This window comes from Carassius gibelio, chromosome B10 (genome assembly GCF_023724105.1).
Source record: "Carassius gibelio isolate Cgi1373 ecotype wild population from Czech Republic chromosome B10, carGib1.2-hapl.c, whole genome shotgun sequence".
Classification (NCBI taxonomy): Eukaryota; Metazoa; Chordata; class Actinopteri; order Cypriniformes; family Cyprinidae; genus Carassius; species Carassius gibelio.
Genome location: NC_068405.1, coordinates 25644344 through 25660384, shown reverse-complemented (window position 1 = coordinate 25660384; position 16041 = coordinate 25644344). Strand labels below are relative to the sequence as shown.

The 16041-nt window shown below is 43.4% G+C and overlaps 1 long non-coding RNA gene across 1 annotated transcript; it reads right to left on the bottom strand.

Moving 5' to 3' along the window:
* Nucleotides 1–3276: 3276 nt before the first annotated feature.
* Nucleotides 3277–4501, bottom strand: LOC127966868 (uncharacterized). The gene is made up of 3 exons (XR_008155724.1): nucleotides 4357–4501; nucleotides 3539–3601; nucleotides 3277–3446 (listed from the first exon to the last, which is right to left on the bottom strand). It is a non-coding gene; the product is annotated as an uncharacterized LOC127966868 (long non-coding RNA).
* Nucleotides 4502–16041: the final 11540 nt, after the last annotated feature.

Below are 16041 nucleotides of genomic sequence, written 5' to 3'. Positions count from 1 at the left end.
TTTTAAAACCTTTCTGCAGGCCAGTAGGCCTGTACATTATTATTAAATATACACATGAGTGGGATACATTTTTAGTTTGAATTTTATTTTATACTGTGCATTGTTGCAATGTGCTTAATAAATATTCGCATAATTTGTAATTATGTATTTTTATGTGTTTTTTTAAAATAAGTTATGTAATTGTAATTATCTTTGAAACTTTAATATTAATTTATGCAATTGCAATGTCTTAATTTTAGTAAAGTTAGTACACGGTCATAGCAATAAATGCAATGGTACTAATAATTAGCATAATTTCTTTCGGTGTTTCGGTTTCGGTTTTCGGCCTTGGTTTTCTCTTTTTCGGTTTTCGGTTTCGGCCAAGAATTTTCATTTCGGTGCATCCCTAGTAAATAGTGATCTGAAAACTGGTGTGCGAATAGGTGAAAAATAGTTTTGAAACTATGAAAACTGAGGTTTGAAAGGGCGAAACTTATTACATTTGCACTCCTATTGCAGACAATTTTTTCAAAGCCGAGTTTACAACACCCACTTTGTGGAGATATGCCCACACAGTTGCGATATTGCAACTCACGTGATTTGTGGCAACGTTGTCACGCAGCTCTGCTCTGAAACTCTGAAACTCTGATTGAGCGAAAATGAAGCTTCGCAACCTTGCAACTAAAAAAAAGCCTGGAGGGAAGGCCTTCTGCTCTTGGCCAAAGCTTTGCTGTCTGCTGACGTACATTCCAATCACAAGTCGTATTTACTGGAAAGGTGGGATTGACTGGCTGCTCCGATGATTTTGGCATACAGCTCATGAAAACCCAAAAATCTCAAAAGATTAGCATATCATGCAAAGGTTCTCTAAACAAGCTATTAACCTAATAATCTGAATCAACTAATTAACTCTAAACACCTGCAAAAGATTCCTGAGGCTTTTAAAAACTCCCAGCCTGGTTCTTTACTCAAAAGCGCTTTCATGGGTAAGACTGCCGACCTGACTGCTGTCCAGAAGGCCATCATTGACACCCTCAAGCGAGAGGGTAAGACACAGAAAGAAATTTCTGAACGAATAGGCTGTTCCCAGAGTGCTGTATCAAGGCACCTCAGTGGGAAGTCTGTGGGGAGGAAAAAGTGTGGCAAAAAACGCTGCACAATGAGAAGAGGTGACCGGACCCTGAGGAAGATTGTGGACAAGGACCGATTCCAGACCTTGGGGAACCTGCGGAAGCAGTGGACTGAGTCTGGAGTAGAAACATCCAGAGCCACCGTGCACAGGCGTGTGCAGGAAATGGGCTACAGAGAAGCAGCACTGGACTGTTGCTCAGTGGTCCAAAGTACTTTTTTCGGATGAAAGCAAATTTTGCATGTCATTTGGAAATCAAGGTGCCAGAGTCTGGAGGAAGACTGGGGAGAAGGAAATGCCTAAATGCCTGAAATCCAGTGTCAAGTACCCACAGTCAGTGATGGTCTGGGGTGCCATGTCAGCTGCTGGTGTTGGTCCACTGTGTTTTACCAAGGGCAGGGTCAATGCAGCTAGCTATCAGGAGATTTTGGAGCACTTCATGCTTCCATCTGCTGAAAAGCTTTATGTAGATGAAGATTTCGTTTTTCAGCACGACCTGGCACCTGCTCACAGTGCCAAAACCACTGGTAAATGGTTTACTGACCATGGTATCACTGTGCTCAATTGGTCTGCCAACTCTCCTGACCTGAACCCCATAGAGAATCTGTGGGATATTGTGAAGAGAAAGTTAAGAGACGCAAGACCCAACACTCGGGGTGAGCTTAAGGCCGCTATCGAAGCATCCTGGGCCTCCATAAAACCTCAGCAGTGCCACAGGCTGATTGCCTCCATGCCACGTCGCATTGAAGCAGTCATTTTTGCAAAAGGATTCCCGACCAAGTATTGAGTGCATAACTGAACATAATTATTTGAAGGTTGACTTTTTTTGTATTAAAAACACTTTTCTTTTATTGGTCGGATGAAATATGCTAATTTTTTGAGATAGGAATTTTGGGTTTTCATGAGCTGTATGCCAAAATCATCAGTATTAAAACAATAAAAGACCTGAAATATTTCAGTTGGCATACAATGAATCTAAAATATATGAAAGTTTAATTTTTATCATTACATTACGGAAAATAATGAACTTTTTCACAATATGCTAATTTTTTAGAAGGACCTGTATGTTTCTCGAAATTTATTCTGAATAATTCAGATTGCTTTCATTTATTTATTTCAAAATATTTTGTGTTATGTTGTCTATTGTTCATAGTTTTCATACTTAAGCTGTGAAAGGAAAATTTTTAAGGGCTCAGCACAACAGCTTTTATGATGCAGAAGCCACTTTAGTTTTTATGAATATATTATTCAGGTGTTTTGTTATTTATTTCAGAAATCCTTGTGATATACAATATTCAGTTTGTGCTGGTCTGACTTAAACAAAATAGTGTTTAAAAATTACTTTCTGTTTTACTTTGTGTTTGTATAGACCATAACGCATTTCGTTTGAATCGCGGATCATTTGAATCAATTCGAGAGTTCAGAGCGGGTTCGCGAATCATTTGAGTCAGTTCGGGAGTTCGGAGCGGAATCGCGAATCAATTGAATCAATTCGGGAGTTCGTAGCGGGTTCGCGAATCATTTGAATCAGTTCGGGAGTTCAAAGCGGGTTCGCGAATCATTTTAGTCATATCGGGAGTTCGGATCGGGATCGCGAATCATTTGAGTCAGTTTGGGGATCGTGAATCATTTGAGTCATTTCGGGAGTTTGGAGCGGGTTCGCGAATCATTTGAGTCATTTCGGGAGTTTGGAGCGGGATCGAGAATCATTTGAATCAGTTTGGCATTTATCACAGTAATGTGCTCCTGAAAACTTAATTGATCTTCTCCAATATTTTCCAGGTTTAATATAATCTGAAAAACGTAGTAAATAACAAAATTCCTATTGTATATCTACAATCTCCTAGCATTACTATGAAATTTAATACAGTTTCTATTTGGTGTTTTAAAGGGTCAGGTCATCTAAACATATACATTCAGTCATTAATGACTTGCCTCCATTCTGTTCAATCCTTTGCCTGAACATAAAAGGTGATGTTGGTCAGGTTTCTCCTGCTGGTTTGTGTCCATACAGTATCAGTCAATGGAGCCTGAATTTCAGATTCTTTCTGATATTATTTGATGATACTTTAGAAACTTCTGAAACTCAGGCTTTATTGACTGATGTTGTATGAACAGAACCTAGCAGAACAAACTTGACCAGTCTCACATCCTCAGTGTCTTTTGGTCTCTCTCTAAATGTTCTCGCTGGCTCTGGGGTCACTGAAGATGAAGAGACCACAGCAACATCTGGTCCTGATGAGAAAACAAGAGGAGATGCAGTGATGGAGCATTTCACCCATGGCACTCCATCTTCTCCATCCTCAGTGCACACAGCTGTCTGCAGACATTTCAGATCCTCTAAAGATGCACAAACACAAAACAAAAGCAGTCATTTTAACAGCACAGTGTCACTTCATTTCTGTATTAGAAGTAACAGAATGATCTTACTTTAGATTTTTCTTTCAGGTTTTTTCAACAGATGCTGCTGTCACCTGCTCCACCACAAAAGATCTGCATCAAATGTACAGCCAACAAGAATCAGAAAAGTGCTGTAATAACTGTTTATTAATAAACTACAACTTAAGATTTAAAAGATGTTTTATTGATGACTGTAGTGTACTCACTGAGAGTCTTTGATGGCAGCATTTCTTCATCAGTCTCTCTTCAGCAGATAAACACACGTGTGTCTCATCTGTCCCTGTAACATCCAGACAAGAGTCCGTCTCTGTGATTTATCTGTGATATACTGCATTTACATGTTGAGATAGATGCTGATGTGTTCACTCACTTTATCCAACACAAGAGCTCCACAATTTATCAACAACACTAATGGTCAAATGAAATAGATAACTTATGTTTACTTAATGTAGATTTATTTATTTACATTACTTACATTCATCTAAAGCAACGTAGACAGTTGATTCTACATAATAACACACACATCTCTCACTCAAATGTCTGTTCATGTGATTTGCTCTTTTGCAGTTCTCTTAGAACATTTCTCTGTCTCATATTAAATAGACAATTAATCGTCTTTAAGATGTATATGGTTCATGCAAATCCACTTTGGAGACGTACATGTGCTTACTGGAGGTCCGCTGTTCGCTTTACATAGTAAAACATGTTTTGATGTTGTTTTTCATCACAAATATACTATGATGTTACTGGCTAGCGTCTTTACACCTTAAATCAACAGTTTACTCTACAGTAGCTCAACAAATACGATTTTATCACATGGGAACCGTGTTTTGTTTTATCATACTCACCTTTGTAAACACCCTCTACGCTGCTCTCCTTCACGTTCGATGACGATTTATCCCTTTCGTGTGGCATTCTGGGATTGAAAACTATCCCTCGATGAACCCTTCAGAATCTTCGCTGAAACAGTACATCCGGGGATTACTCGCCTACTGTTTTATGGTTTAAGGTTTCGAACGTACTTCTTTCTTCACATACTCTTTTTCCCTACTATATAGTAGGTGAGAGCATATCAGAACGCAAATTAAGTATAAGTACAACTGAATCTCGCGAGAGTTATTGCAATTCTCGCCTACTCTTTTATGAACGCAAAAGATTCAAACATACTAATTTGACACATACTGCTTTTTCCATACTAAATAGTAGAGAAGTATTCGATTTCGGACGCAGCCAGTGGGTTCGCGAATTATTTGAGTCTGTTCGGGAGTTCGGAGCGGGATCGCGAATCATTTGAATCAGTTCGGGAGTTCGTAGCGGGTTCGCGAATCACTTGAGTCATTTTGGGAGTTCGGAGCGGGATCGCGAATCATTTGAGTCATTTTGGGAGTTCGGAGCGGGATCGCGAATCATTTGAGTCAGTTTGGGGATCGCAAATAATTTGAATCAGTTCGGGAGTTCGGAGCTGGTTCGCGAATCATTTGAGTCATTTCGGGAGTTCGGAGCGGGTTCGCGAATCATTTGAGTCATTTCGGGAGTTCGGAGCGGGATCGCGAATCATTTGAATCAGTTCGGCATTTATCACAGTAATGTGCTCCTGAAAACTTAATTGATCTTCTCCAATATTTTCCAGGTTTAATATAATCTTAAAAACGTAGTAAATAACAAAATTCCTATTGTATATCTACAATCTCCTAGCATTACTGGTCAATAACCAAGCAATTTTAAGACATTTTAGTGAAGAAGGATAAAACAGACAAACCTCCTGGGACTGGGTGGAAACCGGATTAAGTTTGCAGTCTTGAATCTTTTTGTTTGCTGAAATGAGCAAAAGACAGTTCATATAAGGAAAAATATTTATAAGTAACTGAAAATCAAATTATCATTAGAATTAAAGAATTCATTCACCCAAAAAAAAAAATCTGTCACCATTTACTTGTTTACCTTTGTTGTTCCAAACCCATATGACTTTTATTCATGGATGTCAAGTCAAGTCAAGTCACCTTCCTTCCTGTGGTCTTGTACGGTTGCTCCTCTGAGACAAGGTCTCTACAGGGGATCTGTATCTGGGGCTCTAGTTGTCCTGGTCCTCGCTGTCTTTCTGGGCAGTAGAGGTCCTTTCTAGGTGCTGATCCACCATTTGGTCTGGATACATACTGTATCTGAGTGACTGCTGTGACCCTCTGATCTGGATACAGACTGGATCTGGTGGCTACGGTGACCTCGGAATAAGAGAGAAACAGACAATATTAGCGTAGATGCCATTTGTCATGGTCTTGTCATGATCCTGTCTCTATCTCTCTCTTCTTCTCCCTCTGTCTCCCCCTGCTGGTTTTTCCCCTCCTGTCTCCCTCGCTCTTCGCTTCTGTGTCACAGCTGTCTTCACTTCTCATTAAGATAATTCCCCCTCCACCTGGTTCTCATCTTGCCTTGTTATTTGGGCTACTTCTACCCTCTCGTTCCCGTGTCTCATTGTCAGATTGTTACTTCCGAATGAAGCCGTTGCCTTTGGCGTCCATGTTAGCAGTTGGTCGTGTCCTGTCCTGTCCTGTCTAGTCGGGGTGAAGTTAGTTGTCTTCTATCACTATCTGTACATCTCTGTGCTCACCCATTGCACCCCACAGAACCTTACCTGCTGTTCTACGCCGCGGCCGCCCCGCTCTGCGAGCTCCGATCCCCGGCTCTCCCCTGAGCCCGGTTTAAGCCTCCGCCTCGCCAGCCTTCTGGACGTTCCGGCCACAGAGGTCTCCTGTGTTTGTTAAATCCAGCCTTCGGGTCTTCCTTGGTTTTCATCTTTGTACTCCTTAGTTGGATTTTCCTGTGGCTCTCCTTTGTTTGATTAAAGACTGTCATTTTGCCCTCGCATTTGAGTCCTCTCTCTTCAATACCCACCACAGAACAATCTGACCACGATGGACTCAGCGAGTGGCAGTCCGTTCCAGACCGCCGTTGAGCACCAGGGCGTCCTCCTCGGGAGGCATGAGGAGGACATCTCCGCTACCCGACACGCCGTCGGTTCTTTGGCTGCCCAAATGTCCGAGCTGTCCAGCCAGGTCCACAACCTGCGTCTCCAGCCTTCCGCCTCTTATTCTCCTCCGGGTCAGACGGAGCCTCGGGTAAACAATCCTCCGGTCTATTCGGGTGAGCCAACTCAGTGTCGTGCTTTCCTTACCCAGTGTGAGGTGGTTTTCTCGCTCCAGCCCGTTACATATGCTAAGGAGAGGGCCAAGGTGGCTTTCGTTCTTTCACTCCTCCACGGGCGGGCTCGCGAATGGGGAACGGCCAACTGGGAGACGGAGGCAGAGTGCACCTCAACCTTTGAACGCTTCAAGGAGGAGATGATCCGGGTCTTCGACCGTTCCGCCTACGGAGAGGAGGCGTCCCGTCGGCTTTCCACACTCCGGCAGGGAAGACGATCCGTGCCGGATTTCTCCGTTGAGTTCCGGACCCTCGCTACCACCTGTGGGTGGAACCAACCCGCACTGACTGCTCGCTTCCTGGAGGGCTTGTCTCCAGAGGTGCGGGACGAGGTCCTCGTCCGTGAAATCCCCGCCCGGCTCGACGACCTTATCGACCTGGCCATCCGGGTGGAGAGACGGTTTGATCAGCGCCGTCATGCTCATCGCCTAGAGGAGAGTCTCTTCTCGCCGCCTCGAGTCAGCCCCCCCCACTCAGAACCGGAACCCATGCAGCTGGGTGGCCTGCGTATTTCTCCTAAGGAGCGTCAGAGGAGGATCTCTAACCGCCTCTGCATGTACTGTGCTAGTGCCTCTCACTTTGTGTTTTCGTGTCCTGTAAAAGCCAACGCTCGCCAGTAGGAGGAGGGTTACTGGCGAGCGCTACCACTAAGACCATCCCTTCCACTTCCTGCACGATACTTCCAGCGCATCTCCAGTGGGCGGGGTCGTCAGCCTCCTGTGCGGCCTTGATCGACTCTGGGGCCGAGGGAAACTTTTTGGATGAGAAGTGGGCGCTCCAACAAGGTATTCCGCTCACACCGCTAAGAGACTCCACCTCTTTATTTGCCCTTGATGGCAGCGCCCTACCTAGGGTACAGAAACAGACTATCCCATTAACTCTAACCATTTCTGGCAACCATAAAGAGACAGTTTCCTTTTTAATTTTTCAGTCTCCTTTTACCCCTTTAGTACTGGGGCACCCTTGGTTAGAACTTCACAATCCACACATTGACTGGGCTAGGGGGTCTGTTTTGTCTTGGAAGTTGTCGTGTCATGTTAAGTGTTTAGCCTCGGCTGTTCCCCCCGTGTCTTCTGTTTCTGTGTTGCAGGAGGAGACGGGAGATCTGACTGGGGTTCCGGAGGAGTATCACGATTTGCGAGGGGTTTTCAGCCGTTCTCGAGCCATGTCTCTTCCGCCCCACCGTCCGTATGACTGCGCTATTGATCTCCGCCCGGGGACCACGCCCCCTCGGGGTAGGCTCTATTCTCTTTCTGCTCCCGAACGGGAGGCTTTAGAGAATTATTTATCTGAGTCTCTCAGCGCCGGCACAATCGTTCCGTCCTCGTCGCCTGCCGGCGCCGGATTCTTTTTTGTTAAGAAGAAAGACGGTTCTTTACGCCCATGCATTGATTATCGGGGGCTGAACGACATCACGATTAAGAATCGTTACCCCTTGCCACTGATGTCCTCAGCCTTCGATATCCTGCAGGGGGCAAAAGTCTTTACCAAGCTCGACCTACGTAACGCCTACCATCTCGTACGCATTCGGGAGGGGGACGAGTGGAAGACCGCCTTTAACACGCCCCTCGGCCACTTCGAGTATAGGGTCCTCCCCTTCGGATTGGTTAACGCCCCCGCTGTCTTTCAGGCTCTGATCAATGACGTCCTTCGGGATATGCTCAATTTATTCGTTTTTGTCTATCTCGATGACATTTTGATTTTTTCGCCCTCTCTCCAGGTTCATGTGCAGCACGTTCGCCGCGTTCTCCAACGTTTGCTTGAGAATCGACTCTTTGTTAAGGCCGAGAAGTGCTCCTTTCATGCTTCGTCTATAACGTTTTTAGGCTCCGTTATCTCGGCAGAGGGGATCAAAATGGACCCTACCAAGGTCCAGGCCGTGCTCGATTGGCCCGTCCCTGAGTCTCGTGTCTCGCTACAGCGCTTTCTCGGTTTTGCTAATTTTTATCGCCGCTTTATACGCAACTTCAGTCAGGTGGCCGCGCCACTCACTGCCCTCACTTCGGTTAAGTCTCGTTTCAGTTGGTCCGGTTCTGCGCAGGAGGCGTTTGACCGGCTTAAGACCCTTTTTACGTCCGCACCCATCCTCCGCACCCCAGATAGCTCAAGACAGTTTATCGTTGAGGTCGATGCCTCCGAGGTGGGGGTGGGAGCCGTTCTTTCCCAGCGGTCAGCGACGGATAATAAGATACACCCTTGCGCGTACTTCTCCCACCGCCTTTCCCCCGCTGAACGTAATTATGATGTCGGGAATCGAGAGCTCCTCGCCATCCGCCTGGCATTGGGTGAGTGGCGGCAGTGGTTAGAGGGATCCTCTGTTCCTTTTATTGTTTTGACGGATCATCGCAATTTAGAATACATTCGCTCCGCCAAGAGATTAAACTCGCGTCAGGCTCGCTGGGCCCTTTTCTTTACGCGTTTTGATTTTGTCATTTCATACCGTCCGGGCTCTAAGAACGGTAAACCAGATGCGTTGTCTCGACTCTTCGATCCCTCGATCGGCCGCACCCCCCGAGAGGAAATTATCCCTTCCGGTCGGGTGGTGGGGGCTACGGTCTGGGGGATCGAGAGACAGGTTAAACGCGCTCTCTCTCACGTCGCTACTCCCCGTAACTGCCCTAGGGGCAGCCTTTTTGTCCCTATTCCCACACGATTAGCGGTTCTTCAATGGGCCCATTCTTCTAGACTAGCGGTTCATCCCGGTGCTCGAGGCACTGTCGCATTTATCCGCCAGCGTTTCTGGTGGCCCTCTTTAGAACGTGATGCGCGCCGCTTTATCGCTGCCTGCTCTGTCTGTGCCCAAACCAAAGCAGGCAACTCTCCGCCTGCTGGTCTTCTCCGACCGCTACCTGTTCCCTCTCGCCCGTGGTCCCATATAGCTCTCGACTTTATCACCGGTCTTCCGCCCTCAGCCGGCAAGACTGTCATCCTGACGGTAGTCGACCGCTTCTCAAAATCGGCGCACTTCATTCCTCTTATCAAACTGCCCTCTGCGAAGGAAACGGCCCAGATTATGATTGATAATGTGTTTAAGTATCACGGGTTGCCCACCGACGTCGTGTCCGATAGGGGTCCGCAATTCGCCTCGCAGTTCTGGAAAGAATTTTGCCGTCTCATAGGGGCCACTGCTAGCCTTTCCTCGGGTTTTCACCCACAGACTAACGGCCAGGCCGAGCGAGCCAATCAGATTGTTGCCCGCATGCTCCGCAGTCTAGCCTTTCGCAATCCCTCATCTTGGGTCGAACAGCTTTCCTTGGCTGAGTATGCTCATAATTCCCTCCCCTCCTCGGCCTCTGGTATCTCTCCCTTTCAATGTTGCCTCGGCTATCAACCGCCCTTATTTTCGTCCCAAGAGACCGATTCTCACTGCCCGTCCGTTCAGACCTTTATCAGTCGCTGTAAACGAACCTGGAAGAGGGTGAGATCCGCACTTTGTCGTTCTAAGAGACGCATGTGCGTGGCTGCCAATAAATCGCGTGTCAAGAGTCCTCGCTATGCCGCGGGTCAGAGGGTTTGGCTTTCTACATCTAATTTACCCCTCCAGTCTGACTCCCGTAAACTGGCTCCCCGCTTCATCGGGCCGTTCCGCATTATCAAAATCGTTAACCCTGTCGCCATCAAACTCCGGTTGCCGCATAATCTTCGTCGTGTTCACCCGGTGTTTCACGTCTCCTGCATTAAACCGACCTCTCGCTCCCCCCCTCCCACGTCCTTCTCTGCCGTTCGTATCGAAGACTCCCCGGTCTACACCGTCCGCAGGATCATAGATAGGCGGCGTCGGGGTCGTGGTTACCAATACTGAGTCGATTGGCAGGGGTATGGTCCTGAGGAGAGGAGTTGGGTCTCCCCTAAGGATATCCTGGACCCCTCGCTCATTGATGATTTCCTCCGGTCTCGCCAGCATTTCCCCGCTGGAGCGCCTGGAGGCGCTCTTTGAGGAGAGGGTACTGTCATGGTCTTGTCATGATCCTGTCTCTATCTCTCTCTTCTTCTCCCTCTGTCTCCCCCTGCTGGTTTTTCCCCTCCTGTCTCCCTCGCTCTTCGCTTCTGTGTCACAGCTGTCTTCACTTCTCATTAAGATAATTCCCCCTCCACCTGGTTCTCATCTTGCCTTGTTATTTGGGCTACTTCTACCCTCTCGTTCCCGTGTCTCATTGTCAGATTGTTACTTCCGAATGAAGCCGTTGCCTTTGGCGTCCATGTTAGCAGTTGGTCGTGTCCTGTCCTGTCCTGTCTAGTCGGGGTGAAGTTAGTTGTCTTCTATCACTATCTGTACATCTCTGTGCTCACCCATTGCACCCCACAGAACCTTACCTGCTGTTCTACGCCGCGGCCGCCCCGCTCTGCGAGCTCCGATCCCCGGCTCTCCCCTGAGCCCGGTTTAAGCCTCCGCCTCGCCAGCCTTCTGGACGTTCCGGCCACAGAGGTCTCCTGTGTTTGTTAAATCCAGCCTTCGGGTCTTCCTTGGTTTTCATCTTTGTACTCCTTAGTTGGATTTTCCTGTGGCTCTCCTTTGTTTGATTAAAGACTGTCATTTTGCCCTCGCATTTGAGTCCTCTCTCTTCAATACCCACCACACCATTCTTCTAATGATGTAGCAAGTACATGGGGTGTTATGTGTTGGAGCCATACTTGCTTTCTTTATTATGGTTTGAGAAGAATTATGATAATAATGTGTTTTATTAACAATAGTTTGGTGTGGTTATGTTACATTTGGATATGTTCAGATTTTCTTGCTTTAATATTGCTTTGGTTTTGCTTTCCTATGAGTGCAACATGGAGGTTTGCGTTACTGAACCCGCCCACCAGCAAACAGGTGACAGCAGCGCCTGTTTTATGGGTTCAATCTAACACGGAGCTCAGGTTTTTTGAAAGTGATTTGTCGTGGCTAGCGAGGTGCAGCCGTATATTTTCTTTGACCGCTCATTTATCCCGTAACAAACTTTGGATTATTGACTGAAAGCTCAATCACCCTCCCTGCTGTACGGTAGGACAATAAAACTACTGGAAATTCAGTTATAATTATTCACATGACATGCAATAAAAAACTTCAATGGAATGAAACGGACTCGAGGAATCATGTTTGAGCGCATCAGCGACTGGCTGCAACAATAAGAATATTTCATTATGGGAAGTGTTCCCAGTTCCGGTTTACCTAATTAATGCAGCCTAAAAATCCTTTAACGGATTTGGATATTAAAAGCATATTAGTATGTTATGAGTAAGCCAGGTTAAAGAGATGGGTCTTTATTCTAGATTTAAACTGCAAGAGTTAATTCATTCTGGTCTGGATACGTACTGAAAAAAAAAGAGTGCGTCTGCCTCCCGAACAATGTTAGGTAGGTTATTCCAGAGTTTAGGTGCCAAATAGGAAAAGGATCTGCCGGCCGCAGTTGATTTTGATATTCTAGGTATTATCAAATTGCCTGAGTTTTTTTTATTTTTTATCTATACGATGTTTGATAGGGAGCCAGTGCAGTGTTGACAGGACCGGGCTAATATGGTCATACTTCCTGGTTCTAGTAAGAACTCTTGCTGCTGCATTTTGGACTAGCTGTAGTTTGTTTACTAAGCGTGCAGAACAACCACCCAATAAAGCATTACAATAATCTAACCTTGAAGTCATAAATGCATGGATTAACATTTCTGCATTTGACATTAAGAGCATAGGCCGTAATTTAGATATATTTTTGAGATGGAAAAATGCAGTTTTACAAATGCTAGAAACGTGGCTTTCTAAGGAAAGATTGCGATCAAATAGCACACCTAGGTTCCTAAATGATGACGAAGAATTGACAGAGCAACCATCAAGTCTTAGACAGTGTTCTAGGTTATTACAAGCAGAGTTTTTAGGTCCTATAATTAACACCTCTGTTTGTTTTTTTTTTTCAGAATTTAGCAGTAAGAAATTACTCGTCATCCAGTTTTTTATATTGACTATGCATTCCATTAGTTTTTCAAATTGGTGTGTTTCACCGAGACGCGAAGAAATATAGAGCTGACTATCATCAGCATAACAGTGAAAGCTAACACCATGTTTCCTGATGATATCTCCCAAGGGTAACATATAAAAGTGTGAAGAGTAGCGGCCCTAGTACTAAGCCTTGAGGTACTCCATACTGCACTTGTGATCGATATGATACATCTTCATTCACAGTTTTAATGAATATTATTATGTGGAATGGGTCTACAGCAAAGTGTCTTAAGTGATTCTCTGTATGTTTTTCTCTGTCATTATATGTGAAAGACCGTGTTAAAAACTTGGGTCTTCATATTGATAGCGCACTGAAATTGAATGCACAGGTAAATTATGTGGTCAAGTCAAGTTTTTTTCACTTGAGAAATTTGGCTAAAATGAAATCATCTTTGACACGTAAGAGCCTTGAAATTGCAATCCATGCTCTTATATCCTCAAGACTTGACTATTGCAATTCTTTATATAAGGGTATTAGTCAAGCATCTATTACACGGCTACAAAAGGTACAAAATGCTGCAGCGAGATTATTAACCAACACTAAAAAACGTGAACACATCACTCCATCCTTGGTCCATTTACATTGGCTCCCAGTAGAATATAGAATTGATTTTAAACTCCTTTTATTAGTGTAAAAATCTCTTCAGGGCCTTGCACCGACTTATTTATCAGATTTGTTAATAGGGTACAAGACAGGTAGAACCTTGAGATCATCAACTCAAAACCTGTTAAAAGTTCCGAGGACCAAGCTAAGCCAGAAAGGGGATCGTGCTTTTGGGGTAGTTGCTCCAAAACCACCACATGTTAGGGACGCTGATTCTGTACATGTTTTTAAAGTACAACTTAAGACTCACTTGTTTGAAATGGCTTATTCATCTATTAGATAATAATTATTATTACTATTTATATATTTTAATTAGTTTGTCCTTATATTGTTGTATTGTTTTATTGAGATGGTGTAAAGCGCATTGGTCAACATGTGTTGTTTGAATGGTGCTATATAAATAAAAGTGACATTGACATGTTTTTCTCATACAGGGGAAACATTGTTGAAAACATGCAGCCTGTGGCCCCGTCCACACGGAGACGCGTTTCTGTGAATACCCACAAATTTTTTTATCGGATAGGCGTTTCGTCCACACGGATCCGGCAAATACATACGAAATATGTCAAAATATCCACCTTGGAAATTATGGAAATTATATATATATATATATATATATATATATATATATATATATATATATATATATATATATATATATATATATGTTTGTATATGTTTCTCTAAATTGATTCTGAATAATTCAGATTACGTTCATTTATTTATTTCAAAATGTTTTGTTATATTGTCCATTGTTGATAGTTTTCATACTTAATTAAGCTGTGAAAGGGAACATTTTTAAGGGCTCAACACAACAGCTTTTATGATGCAGGAGCCACTTTAGTTTTTATGAATATATTATTTTCATTAATCCTTGTGATATACAATATTCAGTTTGTGCTGGTCTGACTTAAACAAAAGAGTGTTTAAAAATTACTGTCTGTTTTACTTTTGTTTGTATAGATCATAACGCATGTCATTTGAATCAATTCAAGAGTTCGGAGCGGGATCGCGAATCACTTGATTCAGTTCGGGAGTTCGGAGCGGGATAGCGAATAATTTGAATCAGTTCGGAGTTTGTAGCAGGTTCGCGAATCATTTGAGTCAGTTCGAGAGTTCGGAGCGGGATTAGCGAATCATTGAATCAGCTCGGGAGTTCGGAGCGGGTTCGCGAATCATTTGAGTCATTTCGGGAGTTCGGAGCGGGATCGCGAATCATTTGAATCAGTTCGGCATTTATCACTGTAATGTGCTCCTGAAAACTTAATTGATCTTCTCCAATATTTTCCAGGTTTAATATAATCTGAAAAACGTAGTAAATAACAAAACTCCTATTGTATATCTACAATCTCCTAGCATTACTGGTCAATAACCAAGCAATTTTAAGACATTTTAGTGAAGAAGGATAAAACAGACAAACCTCCTGGGACTGGGTGGAAACCGGATTATCAGTACACAGGAGTACTGGAAAGTTTGCAGTCTTGCATCTTTTAATTTGCTGAAATGAGCAAAAGACAGTTCATATAAGAAAAAATATTTAGAAGTAACATAGCACAAATAACTGAAAATCAATTAGGAGTAGAATTAAACATTCATTCACCCCCCAAAAAAATCTGTCACCATTTATTTGTTTACCTTTGTTGTTCCAAACCCACATGACTTTTACTCATGGATGTCAAGAATAATCAAAAACTTGATTTATCCGTATGTCTCATACTGCAGATTGTATGGCTGTTCTGTTGGGCTGTTCTTCATTACCATTTGAGTTTGCGGTCAAAAACTATCTTAGAGCAGTTAAAAACTAAGCTTAGGATCAGAAAACACAAAATGTAACAGTTTACAACAAGCACAACAAAACTTACCAATGTAAGGCTACTTGTGACAGTGTCGCGGTTCAGGCTCTTTCATGTTTTAGTGTAAATCCGCTGTAGAAACATTGACATCAGTAGTACTATCATATCCTTAGTCTCCATGCTCCCCGTCTACATCCACCTCTGAAAAGGAGGAGGATGTCTGGAGTCTTTCCAGGTGATCATTTTATTTTTATTTTAGGAAATGCAACAGGAAAAAAGGAAGTACCAACTTAACATCTTAGAAACATCAATGTGGTCTTTTATGTGGGACACTAGGTTTTATGACTTCTATGACAAGTCAAAGAGAGAGAGAGAGAGTGAGAGAGACAATTATTTACATCAGCAACTAACCAAGCCAATTAAGAGATAAATAATTTCATGTTATCTGAAATTGATAAAATCAAACAGGCATTCATTAATGTTAAGAAAATACTATCTGAACACGATGACTAAATCAAACGGAGTAATAAAAAATCATTTACAAATCAACAATAAAAAAAAAATACTTTAACAATTGTATACTGAATTCTATATGCATTGTAAAAAAAAATCTTGCTATACTCTCTTTTATGAATATTCAGTTATCAATATCAATATCAGTTTTAATGAATATTATTATGTGGAATGGGTCTACAGCAAAGTGTCTTAAAGTGATTCTCTGTATGTTTTTCTCATACAAGTGAAACATTGTTGAAAACATGCAGCCTGTCTCTAGTGTGGAATCGCCTGCTTTCAGTCAGCTCCTCAGCATGATAACATAGATTTCATTTTTAAACAGCATACATATATATATATATATATATATTGTAACAACCGCACAAACGGACAGGGAAGGCAGAGACCCGCACAATCACATGGCAGTTTATACACGATTCTTTATTACTTGTTAAAATATAGCATTCTCTCA